The sequence below is a fragment of the Acinonyx jubatus genome, chromosome X, assembly GCF_027475565.1.
Source record: "Acinonyx jubatus isolate Ajub_Pintada_27869175 chromosome X, VMU_Ajub_asm_v1.0, whole genome shotgun sequence".
Lineage (NCBI taxonomy): Eukaryota > Metazoa > Chordata > Mammalia > Carnivora > Felidae > Acinonyx > Acinonyx jubatus.
In genome coordinates this window covers 84,040,990-84,061,730 of record NC_069389.1, presented here as the reverse complement: position 1 = coordinate 84,061,730, position 20,741 = coordinate 84,040,990, and the positions used below count along the sequence as shown (strand labels likewise).

General features: G+C 36.8%; 1 protein-coding gene and 1 non-coding gene across 3 annotated transcripts in view; one reads left to right on the top strand and one right to left on the bottom strand.

The window, feature by feature from the left end:
* Positions 1 to 20,741, bottom strand: part of LOC106985471 (small ubiquitin-related modifier 2) — a 148,555-nt gene that overhangs the window by 53,967 nt on the left and 73,847 nt on the right. The window contains exons 3-4 of one of the 2 annotated variants that reach the window (XM_053201505.1): positions 5,526 to 5,610; positions 5,226 to 5,433 (exon numbers count right to left, since the gene is read on the bottom strand). The gene's annotated coding sequence lies outside the window, so the exon portion shown is untranslated. The remainder of the gene's footprint in view (positions 1 to 5,225; positions 5,434 to 5,525; positions 5,611 to 20,741) is intronic. The other variant, XM_027054904.2, reaches the window with a different exon arrangement.
* Positions 19,744 to 19,852, top strand: LOC113597852 (U6 spliceosomal RNA). Its single transcript, XR_003418598.1, has one exon. It is a non-coding gene; the product is annotated as a U6 spliceosomal RNA (small nuclear RNA).

Sequence of the window (20,741 nt, the reverse complement as noted above, 5' to 3'; positions counted from 1 at the left end):
GTTCTTTAGCCAAGGTTGGTGGAACTTTCTGTGCACTCAAGAAGGTCTGCATACAGGCATGGTGGCTATAGCTGGGTGATGATCTAGGATCTAATTTCTTTCCAACTAGCAATGCTGGCTGCAGTTCTGCCCTGAACACATGGTTGTATTTTCTACTTTTTTGGAGGTAAATTGTGAGAGAGAGGTTTAATGTTTAAAATTCTTCTTACTGAAAAATATGGAGCATGGTTAAGACCTACCGGTCTTCTACAAGAAAGACCAGATTCTAGTCCCTGAGGCAATAATGACTGGTAAAGACAGTATGTTCACCTGCTGTGATTGCAGAAAAATCAGGGTTCCCATTTTGGGTTCACAACTTCCTAGTCATGTGACTAATTTCATATACTGGATAAGCTGTTTTTTTTTTTTTAAGTTTATTTATTTTTAGAGAGAGGGCAGGGGAAGGGCAGAGGGAGAGGGAGAAAGAGTGAATTCTAAGCAGGCTCTGCAGTGTCAGTGCAGAGCCCAACACATGGCTTAAACTCATGAACTGAGAAATCATGACCTGAGCGGAAATCAAGGGTCAGACGCTTAACTGACTGAGCCACCCAGGCAACCCTGGATAAACTGTTTTATACTACATCTCTTTTCTCTGACTTTATTAATCTGAGAATAGAATGTAGTAATGTGGTTGGGAAGTCTTCATTACTCTTATTTAAAGTTCATTTTCTTAATCTTAGCTTCACATTATCCTAAGAGACCTAACTCCTAGCATCATTTTTTAAAGGTGTATGAATTTTAGCATTACATTCTGTATCAGTTATCTATTGTCATAATAATGCTGCTTTAAAAAAAAACCTAACAGACCTCAGTGACATATCAATAACCATTTAGAATATGAGTGTGCAGGTGAGCATTTTAGTGTGGATTCAACTGGGCAGTTTTCCTGATTATGGCTGGGTTCACTTGCATGTATGTGTGTTGTCTGGCTGTTGGCTGATTTGGACAGTCCTCATTTCAGAAACCAAGGATTTTCTGGCTCTGGTGCATTTGTCTTTTATATTCCATTAACTTAGCCTTGGCATATTCTCATGGTGATGCCAAAGTGCAAGTATTAAGGCTGAAATGCAAAAGTGCTTTTTTAGATCTCTGATTCTGCCAATGCAATGAAATGGATAATCTTAGGGGCGCCTGGGTGGCTCGGTCGGTTAAGCGTCCGACTTCGGCTCAGGTCGTGATCTCATGGTCTGTGAGTTCGAGCCCCGCTTCGGGCTCTGTGCTGACAGCTCAGAGCCTGGAGCCTGTTTCAGATTCTGTGTCTCCCTCTCTCTCTGCCCCTCCCTTGTTCACCTTCTGTCTCTCTCTGTCTAAAAAATAGATAAACGTTAAAAAAAAATTAAAAAAGAAGAAAGAAATGGATAATCTTAAAATCAATGGATGAGAAAATATAGTTCATTTTTCAATGGGAACTTCTATCATTAGGCAAAGGATGTAGAAACAAGACTATAATCAGGATATCTGTAGGAACAAGCAGTTATCTTGTACTAGATGCAATACATAGGAGAAGGTCTGGGTTAGACTAGAATTAAATGTGTAGCCAAACTGAATTCAGAAAAGGATCAGTAGTAATCAGATATACAGGCTCATTGTCTAGCTGCTACTATTTTCCAAGAATGAAATATAGTGGTGTGATTGCATGTCTGAGCTTTTTATTAGAAAATGTAAACATAAATTTACCATATGACTCACTAATTCTACACTTTTAGAAATTCTTTTAGAGTTTTAGAAAATATAAACTACTCTATAGTAACCGAAATCGTAACACCGGTTGCCTAAAGTGGGTAGAGGCAGTATTGACTGCATAGGGGCAAAAGGGAACTTTTGGGGTTGATGGAAATTTTCTCTATCTTAAATTTGGTGGTAGTTACATGGAGGTATATGCTTTCCAAAACTCAGTGAACTCTACACTTTGAATTCGTGCAGTTTATTATACATAAATTCCACCTCAAAAACTGATAAAAATTTATCTCTATCCCCCTTTCTATTTTTCTTTCTCTTTGTCCAGAGAAAATAGTGATATACAGATAAGCATTACCTCCTAACTGAAGTTAGCTTTGTGACTTACATATCCAGGGATTGAAAACAATCCAGTCAGTCAGGAAAGTAGTCACAACAGGTACATAGGAAGTACTCTCCAGCCCATGAAAAATTTCACCCTCATGTAAAGACAAGGCTATATGTGCATGTGTGTGTTAACAAAACCATGCTATTTTCAACTTTTTTTTTCTGATTATAAAATTGCTTACTAAATAGTCAAATAAGATATTGAAAACTATCATGGAAATATATACTGTATCATTAGAAATTCCATCACAGAGAGATGGTCAGTGTTAAAATTCAGGTTTATATACTTGCAAATTTTTATTTTATTCAAGTACATATTCACATACTGTTTAAAAATGGTTCTTCTAGGGGTGCCTGGGTGGCTCAGTCGGTTAACTGTCCAACTTTGGCTCAGGTCATGATCTCGCAGTTGACAAGATTGAGCCCTGTGTCTGGCTCTGTGCTGACACCTCGGAGCCTGGAGCCTGCTTTAGATTCTGTGTCTCCCTTTCTCTCTGCCCCTCTGCTGCTTGCACTCTGTCTCTGTCTCTCTCAAAAATAAATAAGCATCAAAAAAATTTAAAAAATGGTTTTTCTAGAGAGGTAAACAGAATTTTTAAACATCTTCCCTTGTTCATATGGGTCTAAATAATCTTTGGAAATTAGTTCAAAGGAATATAACCCCATATTTAAAAATTTTAATTTCAGTTATTTTTATGATTATAAAAGTAATACATGTACAGAAAATACTAGAAACATCTGTAAGATAAAAAGATTGAATTGTCCTGTCCTCTTACTCCATTACTGCTTCCTTTTTAAGCAGATTTGCCTATAGTCTTCCAAATATGTTTCATTTTATATTCTATGGCAATAGGCCACATGGCCTATTGGCATTTTCTTTATACATGGATAGATATTTAGATAGATGTTATAGATAGATAGATAAGCAGATAATGATACCAATATTTATCATCTTTTGCTAAACAGTAAAATATCTTATTGTGGGCTATAACCTTTAGAAAGCCTTCCACAAGGCAAATATTTCACAAAAATAAGAATAAACAAATACCTATATTGTGAGAAAGTCCAAGTTTATATTCTTTTAAAAATACATAATAACTTTGCAACTTTCCTTCTCTACATGAATGAGCAGCCTTGTCAAGTTTAGATTAAAAATATTTCAGAATGTATTCAGATGACACTAAATGAAAGATTAAGTTGTAGCTATACAACATACAACTATACTAACTTATAATTTATAGCTATACATTTAAAATTTATAACTATACAAATTTTCTCTTATGTTCTTCAGCAAATTTTCATAGTTATCTTCAAAGAGGTCTTGCCCATTTGGGAGTGTTATAAATATATAATAATTAAATGGCAAAGTGCCTTAAAATCATGAAATTTCCACAGATTAAAAGGAAAAGGAAAAGTTTAGACTTGTTTCACTTGCCCCAATTTTATAATATGTCCCAAATACAAAAACTTATTCCCATGTGGAGGGCCATCTCTCAATTCTTCATTGAACAAATAAATAATTTAGAAAACTTTTGCATCCATAAAGAAACCTTCAGGGCACTTTCCAAGAAACAAGAAAAGTTATAGAAAACAATATTTGTACTTGATAAAAAGCCTCATACACTAATTTTATTTTTATTTGGATGGATTTTTTAAAATTCTGATGTGAACCCTTACCCATTCACAGACCATTTCCCCAGAACTCATACTCCTGCCTACAATGCAGCAATAAATTTTCATGAAAGATGCTTAAATATTCAGAAAACCACAATAGATTAGACTTCCACAAAGATCCCATAATTGTAATTATTTCAGTAATGGTGTATTGGATTAAAATGTAAGAGTATTTTCCATAATTATCAACCTTGAGGTAAAGGTACTAGGCAAGTAATTGTTTCATCACATGAGATCCCTTAATTGTGTTCAAAAACAAGGTATTGCCCATGCTTCCAGGAGGCTCTTCCATTATTATTTGCACTATCTTTTGTCATTTAAAAAATCTGGAAAGAAGCAAGAAATCCATAAAGAGGGAATGAATACATCTATGGTCTATTCCCAAAATAGAATAGTATGTATCCATCAAAAAGAATGAGTAGCCAAAGTATGGAAAGAGCCCAAATGTCCATCGATGGATCAATGGTTGAAGAAGATGTGGTATATATATATACAATGGAGTATCACTCGGCAATCAAAAAAAGTGAAATCTTGCCATTTGCAACTACGTGGGTGGAACTAGAGGGTATTATGCTAAGCAAAATTAGTCAGATAAAGACAAATATCATATGACTTCATTCATATGAGGACTTTAAGACACAGAACAGATGAACACAAGGGAAGGGAAGCAAAAATATAAAAACTGGGAGGAGGACAAAACATAAGAGACTCTTAAATATGGAGAACAAACAGCAGGTTACTGGAGGGGTTGTGGGAGGGGGGATGGGCTAAATAGGTAAGGGGCATTAAGGAACCTACTCCTGAAATCATTTTTGCACTATATGCTAACTTGGAAGTAAGTTAAAAAATAAAATTAAATTAAAAAAAGAATGAGTAGGATCTAAATGCATTACAATGGATTGGAAAAAAATAATTTATAGGCCTAAATTTCTGTAATAATATAATTGTTTAACATCTACTTTTATGTGGCAAATGATATTAATTTTTTTCTATTAAGATATAACTATAAATACATGCATAGGAGGGTATGCACAAATCTAACAAAAGAGTTACAAATAAAGGCAGTTGAGGACTAGCATGGATGCAAGTAGTGAATTGGGACATTATTACCATATAATATTGTAAATTTTCAGAAGTCATTTATGTTTTAACTATGTAATTAAATATTAATTCTTAAAAGAGGATAAAAATACAAATCATTGATATTAGGAATGAAACTATGCATATAATTATAGAGTCAGAAACCATAGAGAGGATGACTTCTGCTTTTAACCTTAACAAATAAAGAGATTGGAAGACATCACTCCCATCCTTACAGTAAGAAAAAACTGGACAAACTGAAAATCAGTAATTTTCCTTGACTCATCAGATAACTGGTGTCATAGGAGAAAATACCACACTAGGAGAAAGCCACATTCTGAGATAAATAGCATCTAAGATACGCTTACTTGGAACAGAAGCATCTGGATGCTATAAGCAGTAAGACCACTTATTCACCAATAAATTTAGTGAATTGCTGGAGGCTGAATGTGAACTAACATGAGAGTGAGAAAATCCTTGGGGCTGCAGTCATAGAAGGTTCCACACATTTTCATGAGTTTTTCTTTCAGGAACCCTACCAGGTTCCCTATCATGTTCTCGTGTGTGGAGCCTTAGCTGTAGCAGGCAGAAGGAAAAAGTTAACAATTAAGAAAACCTCCCAGGTTTTTCTCCATAACATAAGCTTGCTTTCCAGCAGAAAGACTCACCAGAGTGAATTAGAAGTTTATTCCACCTGGGGGAAGGGAATTCTCTGTTCTAAACCTCTTCAGCCTTTCTGTCTTCCTTTTTAACCTAAGGGGGAGAAAAACATAGTCAATAGAAAACAGGGCTCTATGGAAGTAGATTGGAGCCATTGAGCCAAGGAAGACAGCAGAAACAAGGGCAAAAACAAAACAAAACAAAACCCCCCAAAAACAAAACACAAAACAAAACAAAAAAGCCATATCCCCGAAGGAAAGACAGAAACACGTGTGCAAACCATACCTCTGAGACACAGGCCTACTAAAAGAATGAGACTTTATCACAGCAGCACTTTTAAAAGACACAAACTACCAAAACTCACTTAAGGAGAAATAGATAACTCTAAAAACCCTATATCTATTAAAATATTGAATTACTACTTAGAAAACTTTAAAGAAATTTTTTAACGTTTATTTATTTTTGAGAAAGAGAGACACAGAGTGTAAGCAGGGAAGGGGCAGAGAGAGAGGGAGACACAGAATCTGAAGCAGGCTCCAGTCTCTGAGCTATCAGCACAGAGCTCAATGCAGGGCTTGAACTCATGAACTGCTAGATCATGACCTGAGCGAAGTCAGATGCTTAACCAACTGGGCCACCCAGGCGCCCCAGAACCTTTAAAAAAGAGAAATCACCATTCTTATCTCAGATGGTTTTACTGGTAAATTCTACCAAACAGTTAAGAAAGAAACAATACTCATTTTTCACAATCAATTCCAGAAAATAGAAGAGGGAACACTTTCCAACATATCTTATAAGTATCACCATAATACCAAAAATAAATACATTTAAAGAAAAACACAACAGACCAATATTTCATGGGATGCAAACAAATATCAACAACAGAGTAGTAATTAAATCCAGCTAACTATCAAAAGGATAATGTGTTATAACCAAGTGAGATTCATTCCAGAAACACAAAGCAGATTTGACATTTGTAAGTCAGTCAGTAATGAATTAATAGATTGAGAAGAAAAGTATATGATTATTTTAATAGATGCAGAAAAGGCATTTGACAAAACATAACACTCCAAAAACCAGGAATAGAGGAAATTTCCTCATGCTAATAAAAGGTATATTTTTAAAAACTCCAGTATTTGACATCATATTTAACAGAAAAGACTGAAGTCTTTCCCCCAATGATTGGGAACAAGACAAGGATGTCTTCTCTCACCACTCATATTCAAAATCATACAGGAAGTCCTAGATAGTCCTAGATAGTCCTAGATAGTAAAATAAGATAAGAAAAAAATTAAAATTATGTAGACTGGAAAAGAAGAAAACTGTTCTTATTTACAGTGACATTAATGTCTATGTAGAAAACCAAAAGAATCTACAAAAAGACTCCTGGAACTAATCACGTATAGCAGCAGTCACTGCTTACAAGTCAATACACAAAAGTCAACACAAAACACAACTAGCAACAATTACACCAAGAAATTTGAAAAAAAAATAATCATTTTCAATAGCACTCAAAAATTAAAAATGTATATATTTTACAAAATATGTATATGATTTATATGTGGAAAACTATAAAACACCGGTAAAAGAAATCAAAGAGATGAATAAATGGAGATATTTCATGTTTATAGATGGGAAGCCTCAATATTGTTAAGAAGTCAATTCTTCCCATTTTGATCCACAGATTTAATGTGATCCCAATAGGCAAGAAGTGAAGGCTAGGATAAAGCATGTGATTATATATCAGAGTTGGAAACATCAGTACAAACTCATGTTTAGCTAAATATAGAGATGGGTAAATATAGAAATAACTATAGATATGTGTGTATACTTAGGTTAGCATATACACATATACTTCTAAGCCCTAACTGCTGAGAAGGCTTAGAAGCAATGAGAATCCAGTAATAATGAGCACATCCAGAGGTGCCTGGGTGGCTCAGGGCATAATTGAGCCTTGCATCATGCTCTCTGCTGTCAGTGCAGAGCCCACTTCGGATCCTCTGTATCCCTCTCTCTCTGCCCCTCACCTGTGCACGCTCTCTCAAAAAGAAATAAACATCAAAAAAAATGAGCACATCCAACACCCATATCTTCACTTCTAATGCCACTCTAATAAAAGAAACCAAGAGTCCTTAGAGAAATGGCTAATTGAGGGGATGGGTCAGGGAATGCAAAGATGAGCCTGTAATACCTTGTACCACCAAAAAGTTAAAAAGTGCTAAAAAAACAAACCTATGGGGATATGTCAAAGGGACACAGGAGCTGACTGAAAGAGCTCCCAATGGCCAGATCTGGAACAATCTTATTAACAATATTAAAGATTAATATATAGGTAGAATAATCTAGACAATGTGATAGGTAGAGAGATCTGTGGAGAATAGAGAACCCAGAAATAGACTCATACAAATATGCCTGATTCCTAACAAAGGTACAAAAATATTTCAATCGAAGGATGTCTTCTCAACAGATGATGTTGGAGCAATTGGACACACATATGCAACAACAACAATAATAAAAACCTCAAACTAAAATTTATACCTTGTACACAAATTAACTCCATGTAAAATGCAAAACTACAAAACCTTAAACAAAGGAGAGAGTTTTTGGGATATAGTTCTGGGCAAAGAGGCCTTAGAGTAGGTACCACAAGCAAAGGAAAAATGAATTAGCAGAACCTAATTAAAATGTAAAACTATTGCTCTGCAAAAGACCTTGTTCAGAAGATGAAATATAAGCTACAGACAGGGGAAAATTATTTGCAACCTCATATTTAACAAAGGACTAGTATTAAGACTATATAAAGAACTCTCAAAACAGCAAATACACTAAAAAGTATAGCTAGAAAATGGACAAAAGACATGAAGAGGCATTTCACCAAAAGGTTTGTACAGATGGCAAATAAGCACTTGAAAAGATGTTAAACATCATTGGCTAATCAGGAATTGCAAATTAAAACCACAATGAGATATCACTGCACATCTATAAGTACAGTTAAAATGAAAAAAAACCTGTGATATCATGAAGTACTGGTGGTAATGCAGAGAGAAACTTCATCACTGAGATACTGCTAGTAGGAATGTAAAATGGTTCAGCCACTCTAGAAAAAAATTTGGCAGCTTCTTATCAAACTAAACATGCAACTGCCATATGATCCAGTAGGTGTACTCCTAAGCATTTATGTCATAGAAATGTAAATCTAAGTTTACACAAAAATTTGTACATCAATGTCCATTATAACTTTATTTTTAATAGCCCCAAATTAGAAGCAACCCAGATGTTCCTTGGTGGGTGAATGGTTTAACAAACTGATACTATTCAGTAATGAATAGTAACAAACTTATTGATACATGTAATAATCTGGATGAATCTTCAGAGAATTATGATGAGTGAAAAAAGTTAATCCTAAAAAGTTACATATATACAGTTCTGCCTGTGTAACTTTAACATCACATATCAAAGACTGTGAAACCCTAGTTTTACTGGAGAAAAATATCCCTCTTAAATTTTCGCATTGTGTTAGCAGAATGGTAAGTACAATATTTGTAAATCTATTTGACACTATAACAAATTGAACTGAAATTTTCAAATTCAAAAAAAAGAGAAAACACTTGAAGGAATTCTAGAAATGGAGAGCTGGTTAGTAGTTGTCAGGGGTTAAGGGTAACAGTGGAGTAGGGAGAGGGTAGTAGATGTGGCTATGAAAGGACAGCTTCGGGGATCCTTGTGATAACAAAACTGTTCTGCATCTTGACTATAATAGTAGATACATCAATCCAAGACTGTGATATAGTGTATTGAACTAAATACACACAATTGGATATATGTAAAACTGGTGAATTTTGATAACTTAATAAATTGCATCAATGTAAATTTCCTGGTTGTGATATTCTTCTACAGTTGTGCAAATTGTTACCATTGAGGGAAACTGGGTGAAGGGTACAGGGGATCTTACTGTGTTATTTCTTATAACTATACATAAATTTACAATTACCTCAAAAATTAATTGAAAATATTCAAAAAATCATGATAAACAGATAAAGATATATTGGCAGTTGCAAACAAAAGTAAATCAAGTGTTAACTAACTTAATACCAGAAGGTAGCACATTTGTAAAGAGATTAGTCTTGCAAAGGACTTGGAAGGACATTTCATTATGATAAAAGGAAAGTATTCATTCTGAAATGTTGATGTACCTAAGTTTTAAATCTATAAAACGAATCTGATAGAACTACAGAGGTTATTTTTAAATTACAAATGGAATTGTAGAACTGAAACCAAAGGTTAATAAAATTAAGGACTTTTTAAATGGGTAAAATGGTGGATTAAACACAGGAAATATAAATGACCGAACTGGATGTTAAGCCACAGTAGAATATATGCAGATAAATCAAAAAGAGAAAAACTTAAAAAAAAGCAACAAAGAGCAAATTAGACTTGTGGGACACAGTGAAAACAGTTAACAGATGTGAAACTGGAGTTATAATATAAAAAGGAAGAAAGAATTGGCAACAGTTGAGGATAAAATGGACTAGAATTTTCTGTAAGTAATGAAAATAAAAAAAGTCACAGATTCAAGAAGAGATACAAACCCCAAGCTAAATAAATACAAAGAAAACTGCAACTAGGTACATCATAGTGAAAATGCAGAAAACCAAACAAAAAACTGTAAAAGTGATTAGAATAAAAAACTACATGTATATCATGTCCAGTCAGGAAATAAAAAAACACAACAGTTATTTAAACATATTTTAATAGTTACCTCATTTAATAATTACTATAAGATTAAAAATGCTAAAAGGGAACAATGAGGTAACACAGATATAAGAACAGTAGGAGAGAAATGGCAGAGTATGAGCACCCTACGCTCACCTCGTCCCATGGGTACAACTAGGTAACACCCATATCAGTGTAAATAACTCAGGAAATGACCTGAAGACTGGAAGAACAAACTCCACAACTAAAGGCAGGGAAGAGGCCACCTTGAAGAATGTAGAAGGGGTGAAGGAGTGATCTGGGAGCAAAATGGACTCCTTTGATCCCTCTCCACCTTAGTAGCCATCCAAGGTGGGGAGGGAGTTGGTGGTACAGAGAAGGGCAGAAAACAGACTTTCACACCAGGGAGCCCAGGAACAGGGAAGATGAATCTCTGTAATATTTGCCTTTGAAAGTGAGAGTGGCTGAATTTCATGAGTTCCTAAAACCAGCAAGAGTTAAAGCCTGGAATTTAAAAAACTGGAAGGTTTGGCTCTGGGAGAACCCCAAAGCTTTAGGAACTGTACCCTGCCCTTAAAGAGATAGCGCAACAAACAGCTTATGCAGATACTGTGTAGAGCCAGCAGTTTGAAAAACAATGGGGACAGACATGAAAGTAAGTGATTTGCTCATCTCAGAGCATGGCTCAGAGACACAGGGATCATGGGAAGACCCTTCCAGGAATAAAGGAGCTGGCAAGCACCATTTCCCTCCCCAGCTCCCCAACATAAACAAAGGACACCTGTGAGAACCATCATAGCACCAAAACTCTTTACCTAACTTGCTTACAACAAGCCCCAACCCCTGTGCTTCCACGGATCCACTCTTCATAGTCATACTCACCTGAGTCTCTACACTGTGGGTCCCCTCCCTCAGAAGACCAGGGAAAACCTCAGAAGCACCACGTCTCCTGATCCACACCTATTGTGAGATCTCAGTTCTGTCAGCAGTGGCAGTGGGTCTCATTTTGTAAGCAGACCATCACACACCTTGTTTAAAACGTGCCCGACCACTACTGGGAACCAAACACTGCACACATTAGGCAAAGAGAGCCTCTGCAGGATTGAACTGAAGGAAAAAGATGTTAAGAGTCAACAGCAGAGTACTTGCAATGTGCATAGGAGATACTTACTGAAGCACCAGTGGGAACGGAAGGCAATGCACTGCAGGGCACTCCAGGATCTCTTCTTCATAAGACTTATCATTAAGAGCAAGAGAAATAGCTGACTTTCCCAGAACGCATATAAAGACACAGAAAATCAGACAAAAAGAGGAGATTAGAAACACCTCCCAAATGAAAGAACAGGACCAAACCACAGCAAGAGACAAAAGTGAAAGAGACATAAATAATATGTTGCATAGAGAATTTAAAGTAATGATCATAAAGATACTCCCTGGACTAGAGAAAAGAATGGAAGACATCAGTGAAACCCTTAACACAGAAATAAAATAGAACCAATCAGAGATTAAGAACACAATAAATAAAAAATATATTTAATGTAATAAGTAACAGGTTAGATGAAACAGAGGAATGAATTAATGACTTGGAAGACAGAGTAATTGAAAGTAACCAAGCTGAGCAAAGGAGAGGAAAGAGAATTATGCAGATTGAAAATAGTCTTACAGAAAACAGTGACTTCATCGAGCATAATAACATCCACAATATAGGGATCTCAGAAGAAGAGCAGAGAGATAAGAGGGCAGAAAATTTATTGAAGAAATAAATTTGAAAACTTCCCTAATCTGGGAAAGGAAGTAGAGATCCATTTCTAGGAGGCAGAGAAAGTCCCCCCAAAATTCAACCCAAGGAAGTCCACACCAAGATACATAGTAATTAAAATGACAAAAGCAGCAATAAAGAGAAAAAATTAAAAGCAGCAAAAGAAGACAGTTACGTATAGCAAGAGAGGACTATTACATACAAGAAACCCTATAAGGATGGAGTTTTGGGGGAAGATGGCGGCGTAGGAGGACGCTGGGCTCACTGCGTCCTGCTGACCACTTAGATTCCACCCACATCTGCCTAAATAACCCAGAAAACTGCCAGAAGACTAGCAGAATGGACTCTCTGGAGCCAAGGGCAGACAAGAGGCCCACGGAAGAGGGTAGGAAGGGCAGAGAGGTGGTGTGCACTCCATGGACTGGTGGGAGGGAGCCGGGGCGGTGGAGGGGCAGCCCACCCGGCAAGGCAGAGCCCCCGAGTCTGACTTGCAAAAGCGGAGGGGCAGACGGAGTGTGTTCTGACAGCCAGCGGGACTTAACATCTGGAATGTTATAAGTCAACAGCTCTGCTCCGAGACCAGGAGGGCTAGAGGACAACGGGAGGGAGAGTTGTTGAGCCCTGGAGGACAGAGCTCAGCTTGGTGGGGAACAAAGGCGCTCGCCACCGTCATCTCCCTCGCCCATCCCCCAGCCAAAATCACAAAGGGAACCAGTTCATATCAGGGAATTTGCTTGCATATCACAAATACCCAACACCGTGAGTCTGCCCCTCCCGCCCCTGTGCACCTGGCAGATCCACCCCAGCTAATACGCCAGATCCCATCAAAACACCACAAGCCTGGCAGTGCGCAAGTAGCCCAGACAGGGGCCACACCACTCCACAGTGAGTCCTGCCCCTCGGAGAGGGGAAGATAAGGTACACACCAGTCTGACTGTGGCCCCAGTGGTAGGCTGGGGGCAGACATCAGGTCTGACTGTGGCCCCGCCCACCAATGCAAGTTACTCCAGACAGCACAGAGGAAGAGCCCTGCAGTTCTGTGCCACTCCAGGGACTATCCAAGATGACAAAACAGAAGAATTCTCCTCAAAAGAAACTCCAGGAAGTAGCGGCATCTAATGAACTGATCAAAAACGATTTAAGCAATGTAACAGAAAATGAATTTAAAATAATAGTCATAAAATTAATCACTGGGCTTGAAAAAAGTATAGAGGAAAGCAGAGAATCTATTACTACAGAGATCAAGGGACTAAGAAACAGTCAGGAGGAGCTAAAAAATGCTATAAATGAGCTGCAAAATAAAATGGAGGCAACCACAGCTCAGACTGAAGAGGCAGAGGAGAGAATAGGTGAATTAGAAGATAAAATTATGGAAAAAGAGGAAACTGAGAGAAAGAGAGATAAAAAAATCCAAGAGTATGAGGGGACAATTAGAGAACTAAGTGACACAAATAAACGTAATAACATACGCATAATTGGTGTTCCAGAGGAGGAAGAGAGAGGGAAAAGTGCTGAAGGTATACTGGAAAAAATCATGGCTGAGAACTTCCCTGATCTGGGGAAGGAAAAAGGCATTGAAATCCAAGAGACACAGAGAACTCCCTTCAGACGTAACTTGAATCAATCTTCTGCACAACATAGCATAGTCAAACTGGCAAAATACAAGGATAAAGAGAAAATTCTGAAAGCAGCTAGGGATAAATGTGCTCTAACATATAAAGGGAGACCGATAAGACTCGTGACGGATCTCTCTACTGAAACTTGGCAGGCCAGAAAGGAATGGCAGGAAATCTTCAATGGGATGAACAGAAAAAAATATGCAGCCCAGAATCCTTTATCCAGCAAGTCTATCATTTAGAATAGAAGGAGAGATAAAGGTCTTCCCAAACAAACAAAAACTGAAGGAATTCGTCACCACTAAACCAGCCCTACAAGAGGTCCTATGGGGGATCCTGTGAGACAAGGTACCAGAGACATTGCTACAAGCATGAAACCTACAGACATCACAATGACTCTAAACCCATATCTTTCTATAATAACACTGAACGTAAATGGACTAAATGCTCCAACCAAAAGACATAGGGTATCAGAATGGATAAAAAAACAAGACCCATCTATTTGCTGTCTATAAGAGACTCATTTTAGACCTGAGGACACCTTCAGACTGAAAGTGAGGGGATGGAGAAATATCTATCATGCTACTGGAAGTCACAAGAAAGCTGGAGTAGCCATACTTATATAAGACAAACTAGACTTTAAATTAAAGACTGTAACAAGAGATGAAGAAGGGCATTATATAATAATTGCAGGGTCTATCCATCAGGAAGAGCTAACAATTATAAATGTCTATGTGCCAAATATGGGAGCTCCTAAATATATAAAACAATCACAAACTTAAGCAACCTTATTGATAAGAATGTGGTAATTGCAGGGGACTTTAATACTCCACTTACAACAATGGATAGATCATCTAGATACAGAATCAATAAAGAAACAAGGGCCCTGAATGATACATTGGGTCACATGGACTTGACAGATATATTTAGAACTCTGCATCCCAAAGCAACATAATATACTTTCTTCTCGAGTGCACATGGAACCTTCTCCAAGATAGATCACATACTGGGTCACAAAACAGCCCTTCATAAGTATACAAGAATTGAGATCATACCATGCATACTTTCAGACCACAATGCTATGAAGCTTGAAATCAACCACAGGAAAAAGTCTGGAAAACCTCCCAAAGCATGGAGGTTAAAGAACACTGCTACTAAAGAATGAATGGGTCAACCAGGCAGTTAGAAAAGAAATTTAAAAAATACATGGAGGGGCGCCTGGGTGGCTTGGTCGGTTAAGCGTCCGACTTCAGCTCAGGTCATAATCTCACGGTCCGTGGGTTCGAGCCCCGCGTCCGGCTCTGTGCTGACAGCTCAGAGCCTGGAGCCTGTTTCGGATTCTGTGTCTTCCTCTCTCTCTCTGTCCCTCCCCTGTTCATGCTCTGTCACTCTCTGTCTCAAAAATAAACGTTAAAAAAAATTAAAAAATACATGGAAACAAATGAAAATGAAAATACAACAATCCAAATGCTTTGGGATGCAGCAAAGGCAGTCCTGAGAGGAAAATACATAGCAATCCAGGCCTATCTCAAGAAATAAGAAAAATCCAACATAAAAAATCTAATGGGACACCTAAAGGAAGTAGAAGCAGAACAGCAAAGACACCCCAAACCCAGCAGAAGAAGAGAAATAATAAAGATCAGAGCAGAAGTAAACAATATAGAATCTAAAAAAAAAAAAAAAAAAACTGTAGAGCAGATCAATGAAACCAAGAGTTGGTTTTTTGAAAAAATAAACAAAATTGATAAACCTCTAGCCAGGCCTCTCAAAAAGAAAAGGGAGATGAGCCAAATAGATAAAATCATGAATGAAAATGGAATTATTATAACCTATCCCTCAGAAATACAAGCAATTATCAGGGAATACTATGAAAAATTATATGCCAACAAACTGGACAACCTGGAAGAAACGGACAAATTCCTAAACACCCAACACTCCCAAAACTCAAACAGGAATAAATAGAAAGCTTGAACAGACCCATAACCAGCAAAGAAATTGAATCAATTATCAAAAATCTCCCAACAAATAAGAGTCCAGGACCAGATGGCTTCCCAGGGGGAATTCTACCAGATATTTAAAGCAGAAATAATACTTATCCTTCTCAAGGTCTTCCAAAAAATAGAAAGGGAAGAAAAACTTCCAGACTCATTCTATGAAGCCAGAATTACTTTGATTCCTAAACCAGAGACCAGCCAAAAAAGAGAACTACAGGCCAATATCCCTGATGAATATGGATGCAAAAATTCTCAATAAGATACTAGCAAATCGAATTCAACAGCATATAAAAAGAATTATTAACCATGATCAAGTGGGATTCATTCCTGGGCACAGGGCTGGTTCAACACTCGCAAACCAATCAGTGCGATACATCACATTAATAAAAGAAAAGATAAGAACCATATGATCCTGTCAATCGATGCAGAAAAAGCATTTGACAAAATTCAGCATCCTTTCTTAATAAACACCCTCGAGAAAGTCGGGATAGAAGGAACATGCTTGAACATCATAAAAGCCATTTATGAAAAGCCACAGCTAACATCATCCTCAATGGGGAAAAACTGAGAGCTTTCCCCCTGAGATCAGGAACATGACGGGGATGTCCACTCTCATCGCTGTTGTTTCACATAGTGTTGGAAGTGCTAGCATCAGCAATCAGACAACAAAAGGAAATCCAAGGCATCAAATTGGCAAAGATGAAGTCAAGCTTTCACTTTTTACAGATGACATGATGTTATACGTGGAAAATCTGATAGACTCCACCAAAAGTCTGCTAGAACTGATACATGAATTCAGCAAAGTCGCAGGATATAAAATTAATATACTGAAATCAGTTGCATTCTTATACACTAATAATGAAGCAACAGAAAAACAAATAAAGAAACTGATCCCATTCACAATTGCACCAAGAAACATAAAATACCTAGGAATAAATCTAACCAAAGATGTACAAGATCTGTATGCTGAAAAGTATAGAAAGCTTATGAAGGAAAATGAAGAAGATATAAAGAAACGGAAAAACATTCCGTGCTGAAGGAGTGGAAGATTAAATATTGTTAAAATGTCGATACTACCCAAAGCTATCTACACATTCAATGCAATCCCAATCAAAATTACACCAGCATTCTTCTCAAAGCTAGAACAAGCAATCCTAAAATTCATATGGAACCACAAAAGGCCCCAAATAGCCAAAGTCATTTTGAAGAAGAAGACCAAAGCAGGAGGCATCACAATCCCAGACTTTAGCCTCTACTACAAAGCTGTCATCATCAAGACAGCATGGTATTGGCACAAAAACAGACACATACACCAATGGAATAAAATAGAAACCCCAGAACTAGACCCACAAAAGTATGGCCAACCAATCTTCGACAAAGAAGGAAAGAGTATCCAATGGAAAAAAGACAGTCTCTTTAACAAATGGTGCTGGGAGAACTGGACAGCAACATGTAGAAGGATGAGACTAGACCACTTCCTTACACCATTCACAAAAACAAACTCAAAATGGATGAAAGATCTGAATGTGAGACAGGAAAGCATCAAAACCCTAGAGGAGAAAGCAGGAAAAGACCTCTGACCTCAGCCGCAGCAATTTCTTACTTGACACATCCCCAAAGGCAAGGGAATTAAAAGAAAAATGAACTACTGGGACCTCATGAAGATAAAAAGCTTCTGCACAGCAAAGGAAACAATCAACAAAACTAAAAGACAACCAACAGAATGGGAAAAGATATTTGCAAATGACATATCGGACAAAGGGCTAGTATCCAAAATCTATAAAGAGCTAACCAAACTCCACACCCAAAAAACAAATAATCCAGTGAAGAAATGGGCAGAAAACATGAATAGACACTTCTCTAAAGAAGACATCCAGATGGCCAACAGACACATGAAATGGTGTTCAACGTCGCTCTTCATCAGGGAAATACAAATCAAAACCACACTCAGATATCACCTCACGCCAGTCAGAGTGGCTAAAATGAACAAATTAGGAGACTATAGATGCTGGAGAGGATGTGGAGAAAGGGAACCCTCTTGCACTGTTGGCGGGAATGCAAGCTGGTGCAGCCGTTCTCGAAAACAGTGTGGAGGGTCCTCAAAAAATTAAAAATAGACCTACCCTATGACCCAGCAATGGCACTGCTAGGAATTTACCCAAGGGATACAGGAGTGCTAATGCATAGGGGCACTTGTACCCCAATGTTTATAGCAGTACTCTCAACCATAGCCAAATTATGGAAAGAGCCTAAAAGTCCATCAACTGATGAATGGATAAAGAAATTGTGGTTTATATACACAAGGCAATACTATTTGGCAATGAGAAAGAATGAAATATGGTCCGTTGTAGCAATGTGGATGGAACTGGAGAGTGTTATATTAAGTGAAATAAGTCATACAGAGAAAGACAGATACCATATGTTTTTGCTCTTACGTGGATCCTGAGAAACTTAACAGAAGTCTGTGGGGGAGGGGAAGGAAAAAAAAAGAGGTTAGAGTGGGAGAGAGAGCCAAAGCATAAGAGACTCTTAAAAACTGAGAACAAACTGAGGGTTGATGGGAGGTGGGAGGGAGAGGAGGGTGGGTGATGGGTATTGAGGACGGCACCTTTTGGGATGAGCACTGGGTGTTGTATGGAAACCAATTTGACAAAAATTTCATATTAAAAAATAATAAAAACATAAATAAATAAATAAAAACAAGAAACCCTATGAGGCCATCAGGAGATTTTTCAGGAGAAACTTTGCCGGTCAGAAGGGAGTGGCTTGATATGTTCAAAGTGTTGAAAGGGAAAAATCTGCAGCCAAGAATACTCTATCTAGCAAGACCATCATTCGGAATAGAAGGAGAGAGAGTTTCTCAGACAAAAACTAAAGGTGTTCATGACCACTAAACCCGCCCTATAAGAAATATTAAAGGAGATTCTTTGAGTGGAAAGGAAGCTCATATATTAGAGTATGAAAAGTAAAAAAAAAAATCAGTAAAAATAAATATTTCTGTAAAAATCAGGCAAAGGATTCATAAAATAAGAAAATGTAAAATATGACACCGTATACCTAAAACATTAGAGGGAGAAGAGTAAAGAATGGGCTTAAACGTAAGCAACCATAATCTTAATAAAGACTGCTATATGCAGAAGATATTATATATAAACCCAATGGTAACCACAAATCAAAAACCAGTAATAGATATGAAAAGAATTAAGAGAAAGGGATCCAAGCAGACCACTAAAGAAAGCCAACAAACCATGGAAGACAGCAAGAGGATCAGAGAAAATCTATAGAAACAGCCACAAAACAAGTCACAAAATGATAATAAATACACATCTATTGATAATCACTTTGAGTGTAAATGGACTAAATACTCCAATCAAAAGACATAGAATGACAAAGTGGATTCAAAACAAGACCCATCTATATGCCGCCTACAAAAGACTCATTTCAGACCAAAAGAAACCTGCAGACTGAAAGTGAGTTGATGGAGAAACATCTATCATGCAAATGGATGTCAAAAAAAAAGCAGGGTAGCAATACTTATATTGGACAAAGTTGACCTTAAAAAAGACTATAACAAGAGACCAATAAGGGCACTATAAAGTAATACAGGGAAAAATACAACAAGAAGATATAACAATTGTAAATATTTATGCACCCAACATGAAGCACCAAATACATAAAACAGTTAATAACAAATATAAAAGAAATATGAACAAATAATCGATAGTAATACAATAATAGTAGAGAATTTTAACATCCTACTTACATTGGCATACAGAACATCCAAACAGAAAATCAACAAGGAAACAGTGACTTTGAATGACACATGAGACGAGATGGATTTAACAGACATATTCAGAACATTCCATCCTAAAACAATAATACACACTCTTTTGAAGAATATTTTCCAGAATAGATCACATATTAGCCCACAAAACAAGTCTTAACAAATTAGAAAAAAATAAAATTCATACTGTTAATCTTTTCTAATCACATGTTATGAAACTAGAAATCAACCACAAGAATAAATCTTGAAAGAGCAAAAATAAATGGAGGTTAAATAACATGCTACTCAACAATGAATGGGTCAACCAAGAAACCAAAGAAGAAATCAAATAGTACATGGAAACAAATGAAAATGAAAACAGTGCTCGCTTTAGCAGCACGTATACTAGAAGTGTAATAATACAGAGAAGATTTGCATGGCCCCTGTGCAAAGATGAAATGAAAATGAAAACGCAATGGTCTAAAATCTTTGGGATGCAGCAAAAGTGGTTCTAAGAGGGAAGTTTATAACAATACAGCTCTACCTCAAGAAGCAAGAAAAGTCTGAAAAAAACAACCTAATCTTACATCTAAAGGAGCCAGAAAAAGAAAAAAACAAAACCAAGACCCAGAGAAAGGAAGGACATAATAAAGATTAGATCAGAAATAAGTGATATAGAAAATAAAAGACAAGAGAATAGATCAATGAAAACATGAGTTGGTTCTTTGAAAGATCAACAAAATTGGTAAACCTCTAGCAAGACTCATTAAAAAAAGAGAGGTAAGACCAAATAAACAAAATTACTAATGAAAGAGGAGAAATAATAACCAACACCACAGAAATACAAACAATTGCAACACAGTATTATGAAAACCTATATGGCAACAGACTGAACAATATAGAAGAAATGGATAAATTCCTAGAGACATATAACCTACCAAAACTAAAGCAGGAAGAGATGGAAATTTGAACATGCCAATAACCAGCAAAGAAATTAGATCAATAATCAAAAAACTCCCCCAAAACAAAAGTTCAGGACCAGATGGCTTCACAGGTGAATTTTACCAAATATTTAAAGTAGAGTTAATACCTATTCTTAAGCTATTCCAAAAAATACAAGAGGAAGGAAAATTTCCAAATTCATTCTAATGAGACCAGTATCACCCTGATACCTAAACCAGATAAAGACACCACAAAAACACAGAACTACAGGCCAATAACTCTCATAAATATTGATGCAAAAATCCTCAACAAACTATTAGCAAACTGAATCCAAAAATATATTAAAAAAATAAAACACCATGATCAAGAGGAATTTATTCCTGGGATGTAAGGGTGGTTTAATATTCACAAAACAATTGGGGTGCCTGAGTGGCTCA